General features: G+C 33.6%; 1 long non-coding RNA gene across 2 annotated transcripts; it reads right to left on the bottom strand.

Annotated features, from left to right (window-relative positions):
* Positions 1 to 2,049: 2,049 nt before the first annotated feature.
* On the bottom strand, positions 2,050 to 9,921 carry LOC145580202 (uncharacterized). Of its 2 annotated transcripts, none has more exons than XR_014099331.1 (3): positions 9,781 to 9,921; positions 9,360 to 9,605; positions 2,050 to 2,329 (listed from the first exon to the last, which is right to left on the bottom strand). It is a non-coding gene; the product is annotated as an uncharacterized LOC145580202 (long non-coding RNA). The 2 variants fall into 2 exon arrangements; XR_014099332.1 differs by having other exon boundaries at positions 9,360 to 9,570.
* Positions 9,922 to 10,907: the final 986 nt, after the last annotated feature.

The raw sequence follows: 10,907 nt of genomic DNA, 5'->3' as shown, positions 1-10,907 counted from the left end.
AATTCATGTCCTATGGGCCATCAGGAAAACTGTAAAGGGGGCAACCAGTGAAACCCCATTTCTGATGGTTTACGGTTCTGAAGCCGTCTTGCCCATCGAGCATTACGAGCCGACTCTATGAGTCATGCTATACGATGAAGAGGCAAACTGGGAGGCCATGCGGCTAGCATTGGACTCACTCCCGGAGCGCAGGGGCAATGCCTCCTTGCATCATTAGATTTACCGTCTGAGAATGACTCGTGCCTACAACAAGAAAGTACACAAGCGCCCTTTCAAAGTTGGGGACTTTGTGTTACGCAAAATGGAGGCAACCGGTAGGGCAAATGAGCTTGGAAAGCTGACTCCTAATTGGGAAGGCCCCTACCAAATCTATGAGGAAGTAAGAGACGACACCTACCGCCTGGAGACACCACAAGGTAGGCGGCTGCCCAGAACTTGGAATGTAGACAATCTCAAAAAGTAATACTTCTAAGTATTGTAAATTTTTGTAAATAGAAAGCCTATCAATGAAAAAGATGTTTTCTGTTTCCAAATTATGTTATCTATTCCTCTATATACATGCGTCCTATCATATGTGCCGCCTGTTTGGTATAAAGATGGTACACCTCCGCCTAATAAATTAAGATTAAAATTGGAAGTTAAACACTAACATCCAAATAACGTGAGGCCAATGGCCAAATAATTAACTAAGCACAAAAAGGTTTAGTGGCTATATAACTGTATTTTTGAAAGAGACATGAGGCCAGTGGCCGGATGGTTACACATTTTAGAAATTCGCCTGCTCTATTGTGAAATATGGCGTCCGGCGACGCCCCTCCGGGTGTTATCATCGCAAAGGGCATTCTATCGTTTGCTCTACCAGCACATACAGACGGCAAAAATTGAACGGCCTGATTGGTCAACTCATAGCCGTCTGACCAGGGTAATCTAAAGAACGACCAAGAAAACGAAAGCCGAATGTTCAACACATCAGCCGGCAATCGACCGAAGTTCTAACTTAGATTACTTCTCGAAATTATACAAGTCTTCCCAACAGGGGCAAATGGACATTGATTATAATTAGATAATTAAATTTTGGCCATCAACCCACATAGACGGCTAATTTTAAAATTGGCCCAAGTAGGATAACTAAGCCTCAAAAACCCATTTGAAATGGGGTAGGCACATAAGGCCGCCTGGAAGATGTAGGACCGCCTGTTATTATAATAAAAGAATAGCTGGCGGACCAATGTAGACTTTACATTCTATTTTATGCAACTTGTAATATTTGTAGCATGAATAGTCACCCGACTGTGACAAAAAGGTCAAATGACCGCTTGCATTCGGCACCAGTTGCTCAAGTGGTCGGCTGCGCGCTTGGCTTAGGGAAATCACCTTAGTGATTGATTGACTTAGAAATCAGTCATACCCTTTTTAGGTATCACAAAATTTCCAAAGTCAATCAACTAACTTGTAAACCCAAGCGCACAGCCGCCCAGGGGCAAGAACCACTAGTAGAAAAAATGCTATTTGTAACTGACGAAATTGACTTTTTATAACTGGCGTTGTTGGTTGCCAATGCCACCGTTACAACTAGTGAAAATTATTTGTAACCAGCTAATGTTAGTTACAAATAATGTACTATTTGTAATTGGCTTAACCTAACGCCAGTTACAAAAAGTCTATTTTCCAAGTTAGAAAACATACTATTTGTAACTGCATTAAGTTATGCCGGTTACAATAAGAGAATTATTAATAACTGGCAAATCTTAACTCCGGTTACGAATATATTTTTTTTTTTTTTTTATAAAAAAATAATATTAGTAACTAGCATTAGATTACGCTAGTTACTAATAAATAAATAAATTTTTTTTTATAAATATTTTATTCGAATACAAGAATTGTAGTATATCTTTCCAAACAAACCATCGTCAAATGGGTTACTACCTATTACAATTCAACCAACAATACACTTACTCCGAGTAGTTCCATATAACTTAAAAGTCACCCACAACATACAATACAAACACTCCAAATAATTCCACATCTACAACAATACAATACAACAAAATAGACTATACTTTCCAAAAAAAACCAATTAAAAATTTAATAAAAAAAATCATTGATTTAGAATTTAGAAATGTAATAACAATAACCAATAGGCTAAATAAAAGTAGATATATAGAAATATGTTATATTTTTTTATTAAACTAAATGCGATTAATCATAACAACGATTAATAAGATAACTAGTATTTCAACAAAAAATTAAGTCTAAAAAACATAGCCCATTGTTCTCGAATCTCATCCAATTCTACATCATTGTAGGCTGCAAGTCTTGCCAAATACTCCTGCAAATATAAAAAAATACGTGTCTATTATACTTTAGAAAAATAAAACATCAACCAAAACTCGTATAAAGCATTTTAGGTTGCAAAGAAGAGATAAGTTCATTTTCTTGTTATGAGTCACTCCACTAGGACAAGCATTTACCGTTCCATCAACCACAATCACTGAGTTCCCATTGAACTCATCAATTAAAGCAAGATGACAATTAGTTGGGACCTACAAACATTGAGGCACGTGAAACTTACATTGCAAAGTCTATTACAATAAAATATATATATATATATATATATATATATATATATATATATATATATATATATATATATATATATATATATATATATGTGTGTGTGCACATCTTAAGATCTTCCAAATTATAAGAAAGAAATACTTCTTAATAGATATATATATCTTGAAACGCACATGAAAACCAGAAAGATAAATTCAAGGAGTCAAATATGTCGTAACATGCTCATTATGATAAATAAGAAAGAAATGCCAAGGAAAAAAGAAAGACTTTCTAACAACTTAAGATCTAGGTTCTCAACTGGAAGTTTGTTTGGCAAATACTCAAAAGTACAACACTACAGCTACAGCTTCAGAACATATTGAAAAAGAGACGATATGAACTTTAATAGTCAACCATAATTAATCCTATGGCCAATCCATGAAATCCATACGTATGTCATGTATCCACTCCATAATTTTTAAAACATTGCTCTGAATTCAGTGAGATTATGAAATAAAACTAAGCAAGAAACAAGTGAGGGAGAAAAAATCTTACTAATCCTAAGTGTTACAGAATTCACACAAAAGCAGTCATACTTTACATAAATTAATCTTCAATGTATAAGGAAACTAAAAGAAAGTAGAAAAATTCAATGCCAAAGGCCCCTAAGCCTTAAAATATTGAGGGGCACAACAACAAAGGGGTTTTTATATGAGAAGTAACATTTAATGGAATACAAAGGATAAATATTTTTTGACATGTCTTAACCTTAAAGTCAGATTGAAAAGGCATTTCAAAATCCCATTGTTCAATGCAGAGATAAAACTACAGAATTCACTTTCAGAATATTGACAGACCATGCTTTTGTATGTGCACATCAATAAAGACTTGTCATAATAGACAAGAAGATTGATAAAGGCAAGCTAATGACAATTAAAAGGAAATGGTCACTGGCATTGATCACAGAAATGGATAAATTAGCTTTCTCTGTCCTTAATCTCAATTTTATTCTATTTCGGAATATCTTAAAATACTTATTAGGTCTCTATAGAAGATTAACATTTAATTCTAAGTTAAAAATTCCACAGTGATGAGTTCAACCTAAATACGGTAGTTGGACAAGGATGAGAAACTAAGAGTAACTGAGAAACTAGCTGATGAATAAGGAATTCGGTTCTGAATTTCAGCTCTGAATTCGGTTCTGAAATTTAGCTCTGAATTCGGTTATGAAATTCAGCTCTGAATTCATTTATAAATTCATCATTTACATGCAAATCATAGCCAGTCATGTGTGGTATGAAAGCAGAAAAATAAGATTTTACAGCTATTGCAATGCCTACCAAATTATAACCAGTCATTTCTCTTATTTCTAAACCACAACAATAACAAGTACATTAGAAAAAAGCAACAAAGGGAAAAATTCATGCACAAAACAATAGAGCACTATTAGATTAGCAAACAATGGTCAAGATGCTGAACATTAGTATATGTTAGATTGTCGGGCACATGAAACTTAAGTTGCAAAGTCTATCACAATGATAAAAAAAAACATAGTGAAACACACATGAAAACCAGAAAGAAAAATGCCAAAGCGAATCTCTAAAGAGCTCCAAAATGTAAGGAACTTCCATAATTAGAGTTTAAACTAATGCTACAACTAGTACACTGGGTGAGAGGAGTCAATTTTAAAACAACCTAACTCAAGCTAATCCTTTCAAGTTTTCATAATTGAACAGGTAGTTGAAGCTATTCTATGCAACCTAATAGGTCCCTATGAAGTTTGCATGGCTCACTCTTTTATGAACAAAGATACCCTGAGGTCTGAGACAATAGTACAGCACTACAAACCCCATATTATCAGTTATCAGAGATGAGGTATCGACAGTACAGGGGCTTCTATTTTGGGAGTTGAGAGTGGATTACGATCATTATTATAATCCACGCAGACTTCATGGGTATTATTTGTCATCTTAAAAACTCTCAACAAACATGACAAGCTGGTTTTGAGTTCTGCTTAATGCTGAAGGGTGTAACTTCTAATGGTCTTTTCCATGTTCATACTTTTGTATTTTATTAAAAAAAAAAATTCTTAAAGATGAAAAATAAAATGAATTTCTGAAATAAGGTTTTGAAGGAAGAGGTTGAACTGCATACATGACTCTAAAGCATGGCTTTAAGACCAAGTTCTGAATTTAGTTCTAATTTTTAGTTCTCGATCAGTTTTTAATTTCAGCTCTGAATTCAGTTCTGAGATTAAGCTCTGAATTCAGTTTTGAAATTCAGCTCTGATTTCAGTTCTGCAATTCAGCTCTGAATTCAATTCTAAAATTCAACTCCGAATTCAGTTCTGATTTTCAATTCTGAATTCAGCTAATGTTAATCTTCATGTTGATCTATCAATATAAAAATGAAAAACTAAAGGAAGATAGTAAGATTCTAACTTATTCACCCTAAACAAACCCCATAAATTAAGGAGATAAAGAAAACTTCACCTTATGATGCAAGTTCATAAACATTTGATTAGGTCCATTAGTTTGGACAATAAGAGGTTTAATCTTTTAGCCATTTGATTAAGCACAAAGCAATTATAAGTTTATATATATAAATAACCAACCAGAAGAAACAACCATAAATCTCATATAGAATTTGATAAAAATAGGTAGTTTATTCATCAAGACATGATGACAAAAAAAAAAAAAAAGTAAAATGAGCCACAAGCCTCGAAGTTAATACATATATAAATTTAGAGAATTGTACGTGTATAATTAATCACCAAGGATCCTGGACAAAGAATTATGTGATGTACTGTAATCAATTTGTCGCACCAGCAACTCAACTCAACAACACGCTGTGCAACCTTCACAAAGGCCATTGCATGACAAGAAGCAAAAATCATATAACACTTGTAGAGTTGGATACAGATTTAAAATCATCCCATTATCTTTCACAACATATTGATTTAGTGAATTAGTGAGGCTTATTCAATTACTAGCAACATAAGCGGAAGTTAAATATGATCCAAGTTTTGGCAAAGGATCTCAGACATAATAAACATACAAGTTACATGCTTCCCAGAAAAGTAAGTATCATTTAGCAATTATTGTACGTTCTCAAGACAGACTACCAACCAACCACTAGCATTAATATTATGTAATTTGATTAGCTTTGAAACCAATTTGATATAATAGATCGACTAATTGAGAAATTAAATTGCAGAAAACTTACCACAATCTTCTCAGCTACTTCTCATTTCTTATCAACTTTAGCCTCAGACAAACCTTTCATACCAGTCAAATTCTTCACACACATACATAAAAAGAAAGATATATTGTATGCATCATAAGCGAGATTTCATTAGCATAGAATAACCATTAATCTATTGCTATTCATTTGTAAGTAACAATGTGCATTTATATGCTTTTTATAGAGACTGCTTTTGACATATTGGACGAATATTTTTCAAAATACAATCATGAAGGACCTTTCCTCCTTGGTGTCCAATTCAGCGCGGCCAGTCAGACTAATTCATTTATATAAACTCCAGTTTCTAAGATTATGTCATATAAAACATCAATTACAACATCTATGACTAATAGTGTAGAATAAAGGGGGAATAGAAAACAAAAAAAGAGCGGCAAAGAAAAATAAAAAGGTACCTGATAGCACCAATAACACTGTAGACTAGCCACGTCTACCGGTTCAACCTTACAGTTTTAACAAACTTACCAAGGAACTCAATATGCAATATACATGACACAACGAAACAAACCTGAAAAAAAAAAAATTAGAGTTGCACAACATAAAATAACTAATAGTGTATACACAGAGTACTAATAGTTCATCAACTTTACCTGAAGTACTAAGTTACTCCTATTATTCCCATGCACAATTCATTTTTATTAACTCCATCAAATATATCCAAACACCAAAAAACCACTACAAGAAATCTAATTAAGCAAATTCCCCCCACCCACTCTTTCTGAATTTGGCTATTGGATATTAACTGAACACAATTTTTTTTCGTCGGAAGGAGGATTTGATTTATGAAAGAAAGTCATGATCCTTCTTAAAGTAATAATCACATCATTTAACCTTAAACAATTTAAAGAAACAAAATGGCTAGTCGAACACTTTAAAAAAGAAAAAATGGAGTTAAATACTTGAAGTACCCAAAATAATCCTTCTGAAATTTTCACTCTTTAAGCTAATGTAGCTCTACCTAACTTCTTTGGTGTTGCGTGCTTAAGCACCTAACCAAAGCAAACAACCATTACATTAAAACCCAAAAATCAAATGAAAATAAGCTACTAATAAAAAATATAGTTGTATACCCTGGCCTCTCTGAAACTAATCTATAAATGGCATGGAACATTGCGGGGTGATTTAATATGTATATAGTAAATAGCATATAAATTGTAATCCCAACAACCAAGAACTTTTTTTCTGGAATGATGTATATAGCATATAGAATATTTTCCTGAATTAGGCTATCTTAAATTTGGAATAAAAACTACATAATTTAACCGCAAAAGCCTAACATACTAAACCAAATAGAGCCAACTAACTTGAAATAGTGAAATTGAAATGGTATAATACTTGAGCAGCTTAAGAAAGTGGATTCACGGGAATGTCCTTTAATAATTAAAGTTAATGCTCACCACCTCTACCCTTTACAATATTATTCATTGCCACAAGCCTATCACATTATAGCTGCAACTAATTTGACCAGCCCAATCAATTTCTAAGCACCATTTTTGTTTAAAAAGTTAAACCATACCAATATAAAGTATCCATTAGACCATAACATTACCACCTAGATACATCTAACATTTGATCTTACACTTTACTAAAAAATCTAGTTATCGTTAGTTAGGCAAGAAAAGCAATTACTTAGATAACATATACTTTCATTTAGAACAAACGAATATAAAGTACCCGTACTAGTTCCATTGCAGACAATCTACTCCCAATGCCAGCTACATTTTAGTAGATATTTTTCTAAAGCATTCTTAGCTTGTAATACCCGAATATTTTATGATTTTATCTAATATTTTATGGCTAAAATAACATATTTTTAAAATTATTTTATAAGTATTTATTTTTATATCTTATTATAATTTAAATAGGACTTTTATTTTATCTATATTAACTATTTTAAACCCTAAAAGTTTTATGAATAGATGTGCAGCCGTGTGTTTAGTTTTCATTGTTACTCATTGATTTTGTTCTTTGTGGTTGTGCGTGACAATCTATCCATTCATACTTCCACCAATTTATGCACATAACATCATCATTATATAATGATGGTCAAATATTTTTTTTTAAACTTTGCCAAGAAATAATTGGCATGACTTGGATACTTCGACACTACAGCCCACAATCTTTGGCGATCCTTTAATATTTTTCTAGCCGAAGGTAATCACACTATTCTAAGAGTCGTATGTATATATAATTTTGTATAGCAATCACACGAAACTTATTTTGGAGTTGTTTGTATTATATTTCTTATTATTGTATGGATTGTATGATTTATTATTTGTAATCTTGTACATGTATATAATTGATTATTATATGGTATTATATGATTTGATTGGTATTGAATATTGTATTATTTTTGTTGTTTTTATTGATCTTGTCATTATAATTGCTAGGGTTTTTAATGTTGTTGCTTTAGTAAGTATTGTTTTATTGAGGTTTTAGGGTTATTAGTGCATAGTATTATTTTGGGTTGAGAATTGATTACATTTGGGTTACTAGTATTATTGTCCTATAAGAGTTGAGATATACTATGATTGAATCGAGTTCGAATTATTATATTATTTGGGAATCTGTGCCATTGTTAAGATATTATTTATTATCACGTGAATGATTATTTGATCAGACTATGAGATCAAAAGGTTGAGAATGATTATTTTGTTCTTGGTTTGAGGCTCGGCGTTATAGACCTTAGTTCTTGACATGGTGGTAAGAACATGATAATCATGAGATAAGAATGAGGTACAATCTTTATTTATTTAGTTTTCTATGGCCCCCTACAGTGGGAATTGGCCCGTATGTGGTCTGGTTCAAAGTGTTTTCTGGTTATTGATAGTATTCAAGTTTTTATACTTGTTGGTTTGTTATTCGAATTACCCATGTCTAAGACTAGGTATAGAACAAAGAGCATGGCACACTTATGGGATAGATGAGTTAATTGGGTAAAGGTTATTTTTCGAGGTTGAGTTGATAAAGGTTATTTTCAGAGTTTAATATGTAATATAGTTCCGATCTACATTGTTTAAGTGACCGAATAATATTGATTATTCAATTATTCTTTGTATACTGATATGTGGTGATTACTCAGATTTTCTTGACGTGTGTTGTTTTTTGTGCTACTTGTGTTTGCGGCCATGTCTTTTTCTTATGGTGGTCCTGCGACGATCTTTTTCGGAATTTGTCCTTAAAAGCAGTCAAGGTTGTGACAGGTTAATCAAGTGATGATCGTAACTAAAGAAGCTCAAGTGTTTTGATTAGTTTGTTATAATGAGTTTGTAAAGTCGTATAAATAGCACACCTAGTTTATTGAGTTGCAATTTTTGGGATTTTGTGAGCCTTAACACTTGACAGGTTGTCGATTGTGTTGGTAATACCTCTGATTTAAGTGTATGCTTTCGCAATTTTATTTAATGGTTGTTTATTTTTCCTTTAATTCTTATTTATTATTAGTCAGTAAATTGGGGGTGTTACAAAGCTCTAACTTTGTTTCTGTATTATTCATTCTCCAAAACAAATCATTATTACAAGGGGTACACTGAACGACATACCTTATTCGACATCTGAGAGGAAACACCCCGCGACATTTACCTTCCGATAGCCTCCCCTACAATGGCAGCAAGCCAAATAGGCCACCCAGCAGCAACCTGCATGCTCTCCTTCTACAGACATGCATTTCGGAATCGTCCCACTTGCCGGATGATGCGGAGGAATTACAAGCCCCAATTGCTCTCTCTTGCGCTCAAAACTCTCACCACCCAGCTGCTCAAAAGTAGATGTTCCTTAATCGCAATTTACTATGAAACCCAAGTTTGAAACCAGCAAATAATTAAACCCCTAAACTTCTACTAAATTAAATTAACAACAAAAGCACAAACCCTATAATTTTTAATTTTTATCTTAGTTCTTTTTTCAAATAATCGGTTAAAATTAATGTAAAATAAATAAATTAGGTGGAGAAAAAGAGCTTACCTTGATGATACTCTTCGATGACTGAGTTTTGGATGAATTTTAGAGGATTTCCAAAGGAGAGCAAAATTTATTGAGGTTTGTTGTTCTAGAAAAATTGGGGCAAGTTTGATTCGGAGGAACCAAGGAAGAGTAGGAGTAGTTTCTTTAAAATATATAAAAATAATACGAGTAAAGTGAGTGTTGTGCAGTTATGCAGTTGTGCTCAATAGCATTTGTGACTAACCTTAAGAAAGTCCATTACAATTAATAAAGTCAACAAATTTTGACCTACTATTTGTAACTAGCCTTTTTTATGTCCGTTACTAATGGTTGATCTGTCTATTATTTAACTACTTATTGTAACTAACCTTTGATATGCCAGTTATTAATGCCAATTTATTTGTAACTCGCACTAACAATTCAGTTACGAATACCCTTTTAGTAACATACATAGCTTATGCCAGTTACAAATAGAGCGCTACAAATAGCATTTTTTCTACTAACATCTGGTATACCTTTCAAATTTAAAACACAAGTATTAAAAACCGACCTAATGGCCGGATGATGCATCATTAAAAAACTAACCCCTTGGTCAGATAAAATTGAAGTTAAATTATTAACCGGCTATACAACCGGTGAGAGAAAGAGAAAATTGTTGAGTAACCCGACCCCACGGTAGGTAAAAAGACAATCATACTCGGCACGCAAGCCGAAAATGTATCTGAAAAGGCCATTCGGCCGCAGAATACTCAATCTAATCAGCTTCGGGAGAGGACTCGACTTCATTTTCATCCGCCATCTCATCGTTGGTCGGATGCTGCTCGTTGCCCTCCTTAGCCTCGTCCTCATCTTGGATCTCCTCGCCTCCATCTGCCCCCTTGTCCGCCTGTGCATCAAGCTCATCCTAGCTTGCTCATAACGATACTCCCTAACGGATTAATGGTCATTGGGGAATAAGGACTTCCACGCCATCTTCATGCGAATGACACAGTCGGCCTCATTCTCCTGAATGAGCTGCTTCTTATCCTCCTCAACCCTGGCGGACCATTTGGACGTGAGCTGCTTCTCTTGATTGGCAAGTTTGTATTGCAACTTCTCATTCTGACATTTGAGACTATCTGTCTCTTTTCCAGCATCTTGAAGCTCCT

The sequence above is a fragment of the Chenopodium album genome, chromosome 14 (assembly GCF_948465745.1).
Source record: "Chenopodium album chromosome 14, dcCheAlbu1.1, whole genome shotgun sequence".
Lineage (NCBI taxonomy): Eukaryota > Viridiplantae > Streptophyta > Magnoliopsida > Caryophyllales > Amaranthaceae > Chenopodium > Chenopodium album.
This window is presented reverse-complemented; position numbering and strand designations above follow the sequence as displayed.